At 35.0% G+C, this 17,082-nt stretch overlaps 1 long non-coding RNA gene across 1 annotated transcript in view; it reads right to left on the bottom strand.

Annotated features, from left to right (window-relative positions):
- The window catches only part of LOC149920020 (uncharacterized), a 97,059-nt gene that overhangs the window by 38,338 nt on the left and 41,639 nt on the right, over positions 1–17,082 (bottom strand). Inside the window, exon 3 of the long non-coding RNA XR_016463614.1 lies at positions 14,699–14,761. This is a non-coding gene — a long non-coding RNA (uncharacterized LOC149920020). The remainder of the gene's footprint in view (positions 1–14,698; positions 14,762–17,082) is intronic.

Below are 17,082 nucleotides of genomic sequence, written 5' to 3'. Positions count from 1 at the left end.
ACCACAAAGGACATCCACAATCACACTGCCATTTCCAATGTCAGGTCTCACTGCATCCCCACCATGTCACACTAATGTGTTTTTGTCTGCCCTTCTCCTAACAGCATAGCTATTGTTTGTGCTGACTTTCACATGTGCCTGGGCACAGAGAGCAAAATATGGGGCTTGAGTGAGCAGAACGTAGACATGAGCACTTTTAGCTGCCTTCTTAGACCCTGGTTATCCCTTCTGAATTCATAGACAACATTAGCCACACTGCTATCCTGCTTGTAGTAGTTCTTCATGTATGTTTTACCTTTTTTATTTTTTTCTTTTTTATTATTATTATTCTTTCTGTCTCTAGTAGGGCTGGCAAGATGGTTTGCTCAGGATATTCTCTTCTGAAATACTAGAGGGCACTCCTTTTCATTACACTACAGCATCTGTTAACATACACCATTACCCTTTCAGTTTCTGCATTACGTCCCTAAAGCATGTAATATTGATAGAATTTAAACACAAATCCATCAGTAATTTAGAGAGTTCATAAATATGATCCTTGCAGTTCTCAGTTTAGTCACATTCATTACCAGAAAGGAAATATTTCTTCCTTTGTCTCCTTACTCCACTTTGGTATCATCTCCAATTCTGTTCTCCCTCTTTACTGAAATTTGACACTTTTCAGCCTCCTTTCTCAACGCCAGAACTTCAGAGAAACATCTCCACGAACTCTCATTGTTGTTGACAGTGAATAATATCTTGCATTTACAGCCAGGATGCAGAAGAGGAAGGCTTGGACCACCAGAACATTGCAGCAAATCCAGTAGGAGTTCATCTTGTCACAGGAATGGATATGGTACTGAATCCATCAGTCATGTACATAACTGAAATGTGTAAAGAACTGCCAAAGTCAGCAATGAAGAAAGCTTTGCTCAAATCTGATCATGAATACAAAGGGAAATAATTTTGGAGGAAAAAAAAAAATAGGATTTTATAGGCAGTGTGGCTGGATTTGTTTAGTTATAAAATTGCATTTCATGGGACTATTTAGAGAATATGATTATCTTTCAGTCATTCAAGTGTTTCTATAAAAAACATGAGGAGCATTACTTGAGATGTTTCTAATCTAATGGGTTATGCTCTGCTGTCTAGCTACTTGTTTAAACTTACAATGTAAATTAACATTATGACAGGACACAATACAGTCTTAATTCTTGCACCAGTAAGTTGTTTATAAGGTATAAGGAACAGGATAAATTATTTGATCAGCGATAATTGATTATGCTCAGAAACAGCATTAAATTACAGTGAAACAGCATTAAATTACAGTGTAAGCTCTTGCTTTTATGTGGGAAGATACAAATATGAAGAAAAAATTGCACTTGTTTTTTTATGTTATTAAAGGGAACCATTCATTCAAGTACTATAACGCACAGTTTCTAAGGGCTGCAAAGAGTAAAATACTTCCCTGTTCAACAGTAAGTCATAAGTGATGAGAAAAACCTCCAAGGATACACAAAAGATGTTGGTCAGAATGAGTAGGATCATTATACCAACTCTTATTTTGTTCAACTGGCAAAACAGAATACCAGCCAAGTCTCACAGATGCCAAGAACTGAGAAAGAACGCTTTTGATGCACAGTTCACTCTTATGATTTTAATTTGTATTTATTTAGGAAATGTATTACAGACAGCTATGTAGAACAGTTTCACAATACTGTATTTCATTACAGCTATGTTCTGAAGCTGATGCAATCTGGGCATGAGCTAAAAGGACCATGAAAAAAATAATTCAATCCGGGCAGCAAAATGCAAAATGTGCTTATTCAGTGGTTTCTTAAAAGGACAAATAAATCATATTTTAGTTGGAAGTACTGTACAAATTCCACTTCTCATTAAAAGACTTTTTGGTCTATAAACATCTTCTAAAATGATAAGGAAGATGTTAATAGCTCTATCAGTATGGAAGAACAGAAATTCATGCTTACAGCAGGTGATTCATATCATACTGCCAAAAAATGTACTGCACGTTTTCACATACTTAGCATTATATATATATATATATATATATATATTTTAAAGTTTTAATATCAAAACAGGTGAGTGTTTTTAAATGTAGCTGGTTGCTACCAAAAAGAAGACAGCAGCATTTTACTTTTACATACTGTGAGAATTACATCATCAACAGATGATACAGAACCTGCTCTGCATTGGAGATCTCTCAAAATGGCAGCTATTTGTGACTCTGTAGCTTTAGTAACATATTACATCATTCTGCAGTGCTCTGGGCCATCCTACAGTGCTTTGAGACATTAACAAGCCTCTCACAAAAAATGCAGAACTCAATCCTTAGGAGTTTCAGACAAAAATAAACAGTATCCGATGAACATCCCTGTGGAAAATTCTACGAATTTGTTGTTTTCCCCAGAAAAGACTGTGCTGATGATACTCATTTAAACATCTGAGGTAGTCACTCCAGAACCTCATTACAGATGAAGGAGAGAGGTGAGCAGCATCAGGATGTGGTTGGTCTAAACCATGCGCAACTAAAATATTCTGCAAAAAAAAGCTTCAAGAAAATACTGAAAGAGATCAGATGAATTGTCTCCTGAGATCTTCCCTCTATTGGAGGTTCTCTGGTGGCTTACTTATGTGACCAGAAACATCTTGCACAAACAGATAACCAAGAATTACTATTGCCAAATAAAAGTTTGTCTGAGGAAACCTTGTCCATCTTGGGATTGTCAGTAAGACTGCTATCCTGTCTGAGAATGGATTGTCAATCCATCGATTTTAGCATAAAATGGGATCAGAAATACAACTCAAGTTTATCACACATGCACATACATTGTGCATTTTCTCAAAACAGTTTAAGATACTGCACTATTTCATAGGCAAATCTTGAAGTTAATTTTACCATGAAGCTTTTCCCTTCAGTTCTGAATTTTAGGTAATTTTCACCACTCAATATAAATATCTGAATATTGAGCTCACCATGAAAATGCTAATACAAAACCAATGCAGGTGGGTTACAATGAGAAAGACCCTAGACACTGCAGTCAATACTGTTCATGAATATCAATTCAGTTTTAAGAGCGCTACAGCAGAAAATAAATTATGGAATGTATTTAAGGACCCAGAATAGTAATCTCATTTTAAAAAGAAAAAGAAAACAGAAAATTTATGAAACACTAATAATACTTAAACAAAGTGGCTAAATAAAGTATAGAGAAATCTCTTCCTGTCATTGAACGTAATTTTTCAAGTATTAGTGATAAGAGCAAATAATAGCAAAAATGTAGTATTTTTTGTCAAAATTCAAAATAATTCACATGTTTGGGTATATATTGATTTAGCTAATAATCTCTTTCTTACAGAGGAATACATAAACAAGCATAATGATTTTGCAGAGCAAAGTCTTACACTGATTTATTACCAGGATACAGAAAGCACTGTTGTTAATGGATACATTTACAAGAATGAGGGTCACAGGTTTTGGTGCCACAGCTGATAAAGAACTTTCCAGGAAAAAAATCCCTTCTTTCTTGAGTGACTTGCAGCTCTTTAGCATTGTGTTAAACACAGCAGTTTCCTATTTCATATCTTTGATTGCACTCACAAGACAGTTAGCAAACCTATGTTGGAATGGAGCTAAAATACCTCTTCTTATCCTAACATAACCATGGAAATATTATGGGATCTACGGATAGACTCTGCTGCTGCCTTAACTGTGCAGAGATTGAGCTTGAAAGACTGCCTTCAGGAGGCAGCTAAGTCTTCCAAATTCCTCTCTCAAAGACACTAAATTCTGTGCACTGGCTAAGCTTCTTTCCCCCTAGAAATCACAGAATCATTGAATTGTTTGGGTTGGAAGGAACCTTTACAGTCATCTAGTTCCAACTCCACTGTTAATAGGCATGAACACTACCCACTAGACTAGGTTGCTCAAAGCTGCATTCAACTTGGCCTTGCATGCTTCCAGGGAGTAAGCATCCACAACCTCTCTTGACAATCTGTTCCAGTGTCTTACCACCCTGACAGAAAATAATTTCTACCCTCTTCCAGTTCAAAGCCATTTCCCCTCATCCTGTAGCTACATGTCCTTGTATAAAAGTCCCTCCCCACCTTTCCTGTAGGCTCCCTTCAGGTACTGGAACGCTGCTATAAGGTCACCTCAGAGCCTTGTCTTCTCCAGGCTGAAAACCCTAGTTCTTCACATAGGGGAGGTGCTCTTTAAGAAGCAATTCAGGTGGAATTTAAGAAATTTCAGCTTAACTAGAAAGTCTGTCTAACAGGCATTCAAGTAAAGGAAATTATCTTGAAACCTATCATTACAAGACAATCTCTGAAACTGAAAATCAGTAAGAGGAATATGAATGTTCTTTTAGATCTCTTTGGTTGTGCATTAGTGAAATTATCATAATATTTTCAGAAAATTACTATTAACAGTAGATGAAAATATATGATTAAATAATATCTAGAAAACTATAAATACTTGCTTCTGATGTTCATAGTACTTGAAACAAATATCCATTAAAACAAGCCTGCAATTTAGATAGGCAAATGGAAGTTACAATATTAATTAGAACAATATGATATTACGGTCACTGTGTATAATGATACACTGTTTTGATACATTCTTTTTTAAAATGGCATTTCACTTGGTGTCTTAATTTTACAATGCAATGCCTCATTATCTTCTGCACTTGTCTCAAGTTCTTGAGATGAAATGTTTGGAATATATCATTAATCCATCATATTCACTTTACTTGAAGGCAGTTTTTCTCTCTGAAAAAAATACAAAGCAGCTCAACCTCACATTTGACGTAATATCCAGCATATAAATTGAATTAAATTTATCAACACTAGGTTACTGTCAGGGGTCACAATGCCTGTAACCTAGTTTTCACTTTATGAATTCATAACTCATATCAAAGACTTCTGTGTCTGGCACTGACACTGTCACCGTCACCACTGTCACAAAAAATTTCAAGGCTACACTCATTGAAGGCATTTTACATCTCCAAGCTTCAGGAATAAGCTTCAGGATGGACTGGTAATAAGAAATACTGAGAACAGTTATTGCAGTGATGATAGCTGGATAAGGAGATACTCCATGCCATGTGATGTCATGCTGAACAATAAAGCTGGGGGGAAAGAAGCAAAGGGAAGGGATGTTTTTAAGAATGATATTGTTTGTATTTCCAAAACGATGTTACACATGATGGGCCCTGCTTTCCTGGAAGTGGCTGACAAAAGCTAGTAGTGAAATCATTATTTGTTCTGCTTTGCTTGGACACACATTTCTTTGTTTTATCTGATAAACTGTCTCAACTCACGAGTTCTCACGTTTTTGCCTTTCTGATTCTCCCCTATCCTGCTGAGAGGCAGCTAGCATGCAGCTGTGTTGAGCTTCCTGCCATGGATAAAGCACAATTGCTACTCATAAAGAATCAGGTTGAGTTTTAGCTTGTCAGGATCCCCTGATGAATAACAGTTTAGATACAGAAAAGTCACCCCAAAATGGACAAACATAGGTCATAGTTGAATGGCAGTGAGAGGAAAAATATCTTCTTCCTATACATCAAAGCATCACCATAGCAAAATACACTTAATACCATTATATTTACATTATCAATAGTATCATCAAGTATTTTAAAAAACGGAACACTCCTGTGCTACGGACCACAAAGATTAATGACAGTTTACAACTCTGCTATGAAACTGTCATAACATTCAATGTCAAATGTTAAAATGATCAATGAAAAGAGAATAAGTGATAAGTAATGGGTAATTGCAGATCACACATTCCATGACTATTAATAGTAAACTTTGTCAAATTACGTTGATATTCCTTTTGCAATCTTTAGGTTCTAGCTATAGCTTATTTAAATTGGTATGATTTTAATAATGGCTATAATCCTCAAATTCATCAACAGAAATAATGATGACCATTTGTTTGCTGGTGTTATACATGACTATTAATAGTAAACTTTAGGTTACATTCTGGCACATTTTTCTTTTGCAAGCTTTAGGTTTTAGCTGCAGCTTATTCAAACTGGAATGATTTTAATAAGAATTATAATCCTTAGATTCATCAGCAGAAATAAAGATGACAGTTTGTTAACTGGTGTTAATTAAATGTTATATAAGTTCAAAACTAACATCTTGTGAAAAAAATACAAGAACATAATAGCATTTGAAGAAGTTAAACTACTCACACAGTTCTATCACACAGTTCTGTACTAAACCAGAATGGGATGAGGCTATTAATACAAAAAATAAATGCAAGAGGAAAAATACATGGAAATCCATCCTAAAATATATCTTCTTATACCTCAATAGAAATCTTGAAGCAAATTTTTACTGTATTATTACATAATGAGCATTATATAATATTTGTGAAAAAGGACTCTGAAGAATCATAGCAAGTTCCAATTCCAATAAATTTCTGACAACTATGAATTTTTAAATCAGTAAACTCAGAAATCATGTACACAGGAAAATTACTATTTCCATGGTAATTGTGAGCAAAATCTTTGCCATCCTTCTTTCACAATTCTACTTCAAAAATGTATTTTCATTCTTCAAATAGCTGAACATTAGTGCCTACAAGGAAAATACAGTTGCTATAATTTACTTGAGTTTACAGAAGTCAAATTTCATACCCTTAGTACATTTTTAATGGAAACAGTGATGTTAACAAATACAAAGTTTACATGTGGAATTGTAGGAGGTTACAGTGGAGAGTAGTTATAACCTTGTCTCGACAGGTTAACATATGGTAATCTCAGATGTAATAAATCTTATCTTTTGACCAGATGGGTTTTTAAACCGCCATTGCTATTCAAAATGGTTTTGTCACCCATGGAAAAAAAAAAAATCATCAAGATTGTACAGCACATATGTGAAGAAATAAATTCACCGAGAATGGATCTCTATACTTTTATAAGCTTTGCAGTTGCAGAGTTGCTTAGGAACTGGACAGTGGTGCTAGCAAACCCTCTATTAATATGTTGCAATTGTTTTCTTTTACTGTGAAATTCCAAGTTATTTTACTGCATGTGTATCGCACTTCTGTGAGATCTTTTCACTTAATTATTTGGGTTGGACTGGATGATCTCCACAGGTCTTTTTCAGCCTCTAAGATTCGATGATTCTGTGATTCTCACTCCTGAATATTACTTTCTGTTCTACAGAGGTTCTTTTTTTTTTTTTTTCTTCTTTTCAATATTTCTTTGCTTGAAAAGTAACCCAAATCCCAGCTTAAGAAGCAAATGTATTGTAGACACATGTGCCAGAAAATCTCTAATTGACTCCAATGTGCATTGCTCTCTCAATTTCCTGACAACGTGGAAGGCATGGCAGCACCTTAGGTGCAAAATGAGAATAACAGAACTCATAAAAAGAACAATTATAATTGTTGTAGCTGGCCACTATTAAAGTCATCATTCCAACAATATCAGCAGTGGACAACAATTTATAGATCTGTCTGCAGTCTTTGTCTCTCAGTTTTACTGAGTTTTATGAGAAAATGCAATATGAATCAGGCTAACCACAGCATACCACTAATCCACCTGGGTCTGGAAAAGTAATAAGCACTGGCAACATATTAGTCTTCCAGAGAAACTGAAAAAAAAAAAAAAAAAAAAAAAAGAAGAAGAAGAAGAAGAAGGAGAAGAAGAAGAAGAAGAAGAAGAAAGAGCCTCTGAGAAATTTGAGAAATTAATCCACTTATGCTGCCTTTTTGGTCTTATAATAAGTATTCTTTACAAAAAAATTTGATTGGAGTTTTTCCTGCACTTGTTTTTGCTACATCGACTTAAAAAATTAAATAAAAACTGAACTGCACAGACCTGGTAGAAGTAATATTATTGCCTATGAATTCTGTCACAGTTTGTAATCTAGCAGCAACTTAGCATTTGTTTTAATTCTGCGCTGGATTTTCTTCCTGCTGTTCAACTCTTCAGTGTACATAGAAAAAGCTGACTTTTCAACATAAATACATGTATAGATATGATACTTCAGTGGACAGCTAGGGAATTATTTTTTTCCTCCTGTTATTACTCAAACTCCTTTAACTATTGCAGGTATAGTGTATATATTTTTAAGCAGGTTTTTTATTATTATTATTTTTTTATTTTTATTTTTTTATTATTATTTTGAGCAAATACCATGCTTGGGTCCTCCAGCAGAGCCAGCTGCTATATCATCATTTACTCCAGGGCCCATAAATTGCACATGCAGTTATCTTTCCTCCAAGATACCTCAGACAAAAATGTCTTCTTATTTCTTATTATTTCTCAATAAAAATTTCCTATGAATTCCTTGTCTCCAAGCCTGATTTACTTTTGTCTCATTCTGCTAACTTGTGTACAACATTATTACTCTAGGAAGTAGCTTGTGTTACTGCTCTTCAAGGTGACAAGGTCAAAATGTTGTGGCTGCATTTGATGTTCTCTGGCATTCCAGTCTAAATTGTGCTTCTGCCATTCGTCCTATAATGGGGCCACACTGGCACCGCTGGTGCTGATCTTGTCTCCCACCTATAGCATAAAAAAAGTGCTGCTCTGGCAGCATTGCTCCTGGGATAAATTATGCTGCAGCATTTGAAGGATTTAATCACCTCACTCTCCAGTAAAAGACATTTATGTAACTATCCAGTAAACCAGCCATATTCAGCAAAATATAATTCCAGGCTAATTATGTGTTTAAGTTTTGATCTTTAAATGAGGTGAAACTCTTATCTGTAATTGGGCCCAAGAAGCTATTTTTATGGGCTTTCAGAACATTTTAATACTTATAACATTCAGAAGAATTAGAAGATCAGCATTTAACTAAGTTGAGCAAAAATTAGACAAAATTATATAACTGTGATACGTTGTTATCTTCCCAAATTACTCTCCCGAGTGGTTACAAAAGCAAAGAGGATATTCTCGAACTAGTTGGTTTAAAACTTCAATTTAGGGAGCAACCACTACTCAACCTAAACTGAAAAATTAACTTTAGTAGGAACAATTTTCCTCTGAGTTGTGTTCTGTGAAAGATCCAGTTCAGAACCAAGGAGCCCCTAGGATTCAAGAGATGCCAACAAGACGGAAACAAAGAGACCCTAAGAAGATCACTTTCTTCCTAATTACATTACTTGCAAGTTTTTCTCCTCCCTGCTGAGGCTGCAATATGTAATAGTTTACCACTGGAGCTGGATGCAAAAAATGCTGCACAGGCACTACAGATGAGCATAGAGAAATGCTAGTTCTGCATTTGTATTTGTAATCTTGCTACAGTATTTGGCATGCCTTAGCCCCTCATATACACAGTCTATAAGCTTCTTTGAATGCTAGCTGTACAGCACAGTATTTCCCCTTCTCACAACCTAACAAACCATGATAGGGTTATGAAGTGCACATAGAACTGTTTATGTTCCCAGTTTGCTACTAGCTTAGACTCTGCCTCTTGCAATGTCTGGATAAGAAGCAAAGAAGTGTCTTGTTGGCCTGATGAAAAGTCCTTTCTTGTTCTTTCAGGTTCTGCTGGGATGCTGCCCAAGCACTGTACCCAGGGATACAGGAGGTGGCTAGAGCAAACCAGGTGCAAGATGAGATACTTCTGCCTGTAGCAATTACTTTGGACAGAAACAACTTCTGCTCTAGCATTTCTGCAGCTTGACACAGATATTGATTAAACAACATTCACAGCAGTTGTCAAAGTGAGTAGCTACTCTACATTTTCAAAGTTTGCCTCCCTCAAGCTCCCTGAATCTGTAATCTAAACACTCATGTATTTTTTCCCTCATCTTTGATCCTTCAGTAGCAAATATTTATTCACTTTTAACATGCATGGTTGGATTACATGATAAGAGAAAAATAAAGCACAGGAATTTTCATTTCCCTTCCAAACCACACCAAGAGAAAGCTTTCCTCTATCAAAGTTTTTGGGACATAGTGATATGATTTTACAGCTGATTTGATTCTGAAAAGTATTTTATGTGCCTTTGAACTTAAAAATGTTATGTGACCTGGGTTCTCATAGAATCACAAAATCATAGAATATCCTGAGTTGAAAGGGCTTCACAAGGATCATTGAATCCAACTTCTGGCTCCATGCAGGACCACCTAAAATTCAAACTATATTTCTAAGAGCATTGTTTAAATGTGTCTTGAACTCCAGCACACTTGGGACTGTAACCATTTCCCTGAGGAGCCTGGTCCAGTGTAGGACCACCTTTTTCCAAAATCCAACCTGACTCTCCCATGACACAGCTCCTTGCCATTCCCATGGATCTTATTACCATCACCAGAGAGCAGAGATTAACACTGCCCCTCTGTTCCCCTCTTTACCCCCAGTGAGTATATAGATCCAGGGATGCCCCCATCCCAGGACCAGAATCCAGCACTTGTTCTTGTTGAACTTTATGTGGTTGATGACTACCTACCCTCCCAATTTGCCCAGATCTCTATGGAATGGCTCTGTACCCTCTGGGGAGTCTAAAGTTTCTTCTGATTTAGTGTTGTCCACAAAAATTACTATACTTTTGAGTTGTGCATCCAGGTCATTTATGAAAACAGGAAAGAGAACTGTCCCCAAATAAAGCCCAGGGCAGCCCAAATAGTGGATTTTCCAGACAGTAAAATTGAAGTCCTCCTAATAGTTTTTGGTGGTTTACTGTGTTGAACTACTGAATGCAAATGTTTGCACAAAGACACTACAGACTACTTTAAATGGATTTTTGACCACTATATCTAAAAACATTTTTAGTGCACTCGGAGACAAGTTCAGAATCCAGAAGTAGATCAGACTTAAATACTTACAGCTGCAAATGAACATGTTTACCTTGAATTTATATGCCAGAGAATATTAGCATCAAATTTTTCAGTTAACTCATAAATATCATGGAGCAAAACCCACATGAATTACACTCAGATAGGACCTGGGATAGAATAGAATAGATTTAAAAATTATTAAATATTCTCTTTTCTCTTGCATTTCGAGGAAGCCCTTGAGAAGTTTGTTTGAGATATTACAACATATATCAAGAACGCTGATACATGATGCTTTCTATATCTCTTTTCAAGACCAGAACTATCTCTTACACTTATACTTGCATACTGCTTAAGGCAAAGAAGCCCTGATTTCAATTACAGTTGCTAAGCACAGCTCTAATTACTACATGTGACATCAGGTAGAACATATGCTTTATGGAGTTTCTATAGATTTAGTTAATGGTATATGTTAAATATTTATATGAGATCCTTTCCATATCCACATGGGTAACAACACCATAAATGAGTACCATATGACTCACTAAGTCTTTTCAGTAATTGCTGTAATATAATATTATAAATGCTGTCTGTGTATCCAGGTGAATCTTTGTGCTGAAATTCTCTTGTCACATGTAGATCAGATTGCAAGGTTCTTTCTGAGTGAAAATGTATTGCTTTTTTTCCTCATGTGGAATTCACGTATGATTGCCTTTGTTCATTCTGCTGGCTGCCTGCTAACACAGCATCTCTTTTACTTTCCTATTTACTCCCAGATGATTTCTTAATTATCTTTTCCTCAGAACTTATGAAAAATATTCTCCATGTTCGCTAAGTCTTTTACTACCTGTGTTCTCTCTTCTTTTGCCAAAGTATACATATCTTAACAGGTTTAAAAGAACCAGTGATATCATTAGCTTTTGGTGAGATATCTGCCACATTTAGTATACAAAGCAAAATGCAATACAAATCACAGTTTCAAAGATGACAGTAGCTAAATAATCAGTTTGCTAGAAATCATCACCCTTGGTAAAAAACATGATTTACTTTAGGCATCATGAAATCCGAAGTAAACTTTTATTTCATCTACATGTGTACTTTCTTTTCACATTTTCTTGTTTCTTTGTTGTTTTTTTCCTGTATGACATCAGTGGAAAGTACCTTTATAGTCAGAGAGCACAAACGTAACTAAAAATCATCACAAATATATCATTTTCTAGATTTTGAAGAAAATATGACTTTGGATGAATAATTTGAATGGAAATATAAGCAAGGTTACATGTATTTAGCATTCTTATTTTAATCTTCTATACCTCTTTTATTTATCAGCAGTAAACAAACCTATGTTAAGAGCATTCTAACATATTGGTCAATACACCATGCATAATTTTTTCAATAAATAAATAAATAAATAAATAAATAAATAAATTTTTGCAATGAATCTACTACTATCTGTAGGACCATCCAGAACTTGGCTCGTCTTTCACGCCATTGTCTCTACTACTGAAACTCATCAGTCACCCCTCACTGCATTTAGATCCACTGTCCAACAAATGTTGATGAATGTCAGTGGGTGCAATATTTTCTGCAAGAAGGAATTCAAGGACACACTTTTTCTCCATATGCACTTTTATGTCAGAAGCCACTTTGTCAGACTGTCCCTCTGCTGCCATCTGAGGCACAGCTACAGTACATAATGGAATATTGGTGGGAAGATTCAACCTCTATTGCCACACCATCAACATTTGCCTCTGATACTGTAGGCCAAGACAGTAACATAGAAGGCATTACTTTTGGAGCAGCCCTGATACATTTTCTGTAAAACATTTTGATTAACTTCTAGCCACTCCCAGAGACAGAACAATATCTAAATGTCTAGCTAAAGCTAGTATGACAAGCTTAACATTTCAAAATACTTCATTTTGTGTAATTCTCAACTATATCAAAGACTGTTGACAATTAACAATTGTAGAGTTATCCAGTATAGTTGTCCAACTTGTCCAGTATAGCTAGTATTCACCTAAAAATCTTTTTGCTTTCTAAATGAACACTAGATGAAAACTCAAAGAACATTGTTCAGCAGTGAAGAACTGAATATATGCGTGAGGGGAAAAAAAGAGGACACAATTCTATCCACTACTAAGATCAAGTAACAAACACCTGGTTATGACAAAGAAAAAGAGGGTCTCCTGTGATTTCTTCTTTTACGTCATAAGAATGCAGAGGCCTGTCTCAGGCATGCTCTGACACCAGCCAATTTGGTTATTAGCACAACTGTTGAAGTGAAATCATAAGTCTCTTGTGTTTCCTTCTTTTCCAGCCATAAAAAAGGTGAAGCTTGGCTCATGCTTATATCAAACACTATATTTAAATATTGTGGTTTACTTTTTCTTCACGGAAATCACTCACCAGGGTCACCAGGCTAATCACAGCTCATTTTAAATCACTGGAAATGGGGAGAAAGTAGGAGTGTGAGAGAGAAAACATATTGATATATTGTTAGTGACATTTCCCAGCTTTGTGATTTATTTTCCTTCAAGAGCTCTGTGCATTTCCCAGCTTAAAAAGTATGTCTCCCAGTTCACTGAGCTACCATTTCCAAATAATTCTGAGACAGAGATTTTCTGCAAAAGTTTCACTACTTCTCTTTTCCGTTTTCCCTGCAGTTCATTTATTCTGCCTTTCTTTATTTCTTTTCTTCTGATGTGGTGTCTCACTGTCTGATTCATGAAAGCCTCCCCTCCTACTCTTTACAAGTGGGAACATAGCAACCAAGTGACACTCTATCAATGACCACGCAGGATGCTAAAGGGAAAAATTTGTTTGTTCCTTCTCAGTTAGAGAAGCAAGAATGTACCCAAAGAGTTTCCATCCCACTAGCTCTTTGAATGAGATATAACAAGAAACTAAACCATAATAAGCTAAATAAAATAAAAGCACTGGTCAACAAAGGCTTTTCCTTCTAAGATCTATTATTTATACTGACCCCAGGTATTAAGACAGCCATACTTCAAAATGCTCTGATTTGGTAAATGATCTGTATGAAAATAAGCTTTCTAAAAACACATTTGGTATTTCCATCCTAACAATTGCAATCAGTTTTGACTTCTTCTCACAGATAATTAATAATTCTTCACTTGGTCCAGAGTCCCTCTTGAGAGCAATATTATTCAGTCCAACACTAAATTCCTCCTTTTGCTGTATCATAGATCATAGTCTTTTTACAGATCTCACTCTTCCTGTACCATTCTTTCCTTTCAATGCTGCTTACAGTTTGTTTGTAAGGCACAACGTCAGAGCCTGACTTGGGGCTGTGAATCAACATCTTTCATAGTCACAATAGAAAAGAGAGCACTTCAAAAGCCAAAGCAGAAGAGGTTGCTGTTACTTTAAATCATGAGCTTTCCAATAACTACGGTTGGATCTAAATATATGATACACTGCACACATTCTTTAGCTTTAAGTAGCCTTCCATGTTTAACTAGAAAGGATTTTTATAAATCAGTTATAACATAATACAAAAGGATAAGCTACAACAACAAAAAATGCTATAAATTTAACAAAGAAAATAATGTTGGAAATCTGAGCCTACTGCAAGTTTGGATTTACTTCTGTTGTCATTATGCTCTGTTTGCTAAGATAAAATGGAAGCAGAAGGGTTTTCGAGATAAAAGATATTTTCCTCATTTAGAGAAGAAGAAAATGATGTAAAGTGAAGGATTTTCTCAAGAGTAATCTCTACAGAGGTTTTCGGTTATTTTTTTCTTTGAAGCCAGACTGCAAAAATCTAATGCAAGCAGCTTGTTCTGGGAGAATTCCAAAATACTACATCTCATTCTGCCTTCTGATCAGCTTTTTAGTAACTTTCTACCCTCTCCAGCAAGTAGCCTTGTCTTAGACAATGCCTATACCTTTGGGAATTTATAGATGCTTCCACCACATTTTGTTTCGTCACTTACTCTCATAGCCAAAGAATGGCCTGTGATCTCTTCCATTTCACAGGAAAGACATGGTTTCTCTCTCTACAAAAAAGAAAAATCCAATTAATTTAAATTTTTATATACTGGGAAATTGTAAACCCAAGATTTTTTTCCCCAGAAAATGAACTAGAAAATTCATCCCAGATATCTTCCACGCTTTGAGGAGCTTGAATGCTTTCAATGGACTGTTAAACCACCTGAATACAAAGCAGCTTTCTTGATAATCAGTGTTTATGGGTTAGCCAGAGAAGTGTATGTGATTCCTACTTTGAGTCTTCAAGTGGCAGATGCCATCTCATCCTAAGAAATAGCCAAAAGCTATCTGTTTGCAGTGTTTTACCCACCCAGAACATATAATTTCATTGCAGAGAGCATCATTCTCCTCAAATAGAAGGTAGCTTCCAGCACAAAAGCTAGAAGAGCTGTGTGATTTCTTGAACGCAAATGAGAATTTCATACAATAAAAAGCAAAACTTTAAATAAAGTGGCATATTAGGAGAAAGAAACATTTCTTTTTCTTTGTTTCAAATTTTAATGTCCATTTTGCTTCCATGAATTTCAGCTTCTTATTGTAAATGATACTGGAGTTAATGTATTTCACTTCATTTTGTCCATAGTTCATACAACCTGTTACATGTGAAATTGATTTTAAAAGTTTTCTGAATTATTATTGCCATAAAAGGTGATTTGTTTCACTCCTGCACATTTTGTTAAATGCAAGTAAATAAGCAAGAAGAGGAAAAAATAAAAAATAAAAAATAAAAAAAATTATGCAGTGAATTGAATTCAAAGTTTAAATTTTCCAAGTCTGTTTAAACAATATTATTTCTATTGCTGCATTTGAAGAAAAAATAAAATTATACATTCCATTAATTGAAAGATTTTCAGACTTGAATTAGAAGATAGACTTGTATTCCATTGCCTGTGGAAGGCTTCTTAACTGTGGAAACATGTGAGTACATGAAGACACACATAAATGCGCATATAAAATCTCACTCATGGATATAGGTCATAGAAATAATTTGTACCCAGATTTTTGTCAAGACTTAAGAATAGGAGAACATATTTATGAAATATATCTTTCCATTTTGCATCCTTTGCTGTGATAGTCCTGTATAAGATTTGCATTCATCTATTGTTTTTTTTTCTTTTTTAGTTTCATGTATTATATTATAAGCTTTCATACATATAAGATCAAGTAATTCTGTTCTTTATGTGATATCATAAAAAATAAAACTTTCTTTTAACATTTCTATAAGAGAAACGTAAGTGGCAATCAGCCACTGGAAAATAGATTTCCCTCATCCAAACATAATATTTTTAGCTTTGCATCATCTATCAGTTTTCTTAAGTTAATATTATAAAATACTTGTTATTCCTTTGTGAAACAAAGTTGTCTACATAAATAGAAAAAAGGATTTTTTAATTTTTTTTAAATGTTGAGTTAGACTTATGTTTACAATTTTCTCCTTTAGATGACATTTACATCTAGCAGTCTTCTGTGTATGTCAGTCCTTCTATTAATTCTTGCTACCTTGCTGATCAGTGCAAATCACAACTGCAATCTAAAAAATATTTTAAGACGTTTTAGTCAGTTATTGAGACTCGCTGTTGAATTTTCGGCACTGCCTTCATTTTCATGAAGCTCCTGATCCATATAAGGATATACCTCACCCACATAAAAACATAATTTTACTTCATGTCATGACCATCTTGTCAAAATCTACACCTGTTATATGTTGAGATAATGAATACTGAAAATTAAAAAAAAAAAAAAAACATAAAACCATGACAAAACTAAATAATGTCCTTGTACAGACAGGATTAAACCTACGGTAAGTATATCAGATAAAATCATGATTAGATTTGGAACAAAATGAGTATGTAAGCAACTTATACAGCATTTCTTCCAGGTGAACTATAGTTATCTCAAAACAAGTTTATTTTTTTTAATTCAAAACCACAGTTCTTTTATAAGTACTCCTAAAAAAAAGCAAACATTGCTTCATTGCTTCTGTGAAATACTGAGTAAACAAAACATTTTTTAAATAACTGAACAGACAGTTTATCAGTACTCAATTCAGATCATTGCTTAATTCTGGCTGGGTCTAGGCTGGAAGCAGTAGTGCCAAATGCAAGGAATTTCCTTCTCCTATTTATCCAAATTTGTGAACTACATAGCTTCAATTGAAAAAGTATCAGTGAACTTTAACAGAAGTCCACATCTTTTTCCTGTTAGTTATCACTGTCTCTAAAACTGTCTTTGCAGATCTTTCTCAGTGACATGGGACACACTAGCAAGGCAAGAGACAGTCCTCAAGGCTGTACTTCTACCTTAAATGTAGGCTGACAATTCTCCATCA

The sequence above is a fragment of the Phasianus colchicus genome, chromosome 1 (assembly GCF_987193195.1).
Source record: "Phasianus colchicus chromosome 1, bPhaCol1.hap1.1, whole genome shotgun sequence".
NCBI lineage: Eukaryota > Metazoa > Chordata > Aves > Galliformes > Phasianidae > Phasianus > Phasianus colchicus.
This window is presented reverse-complemented; position numbering and strand designations above follow the sequence as displayed.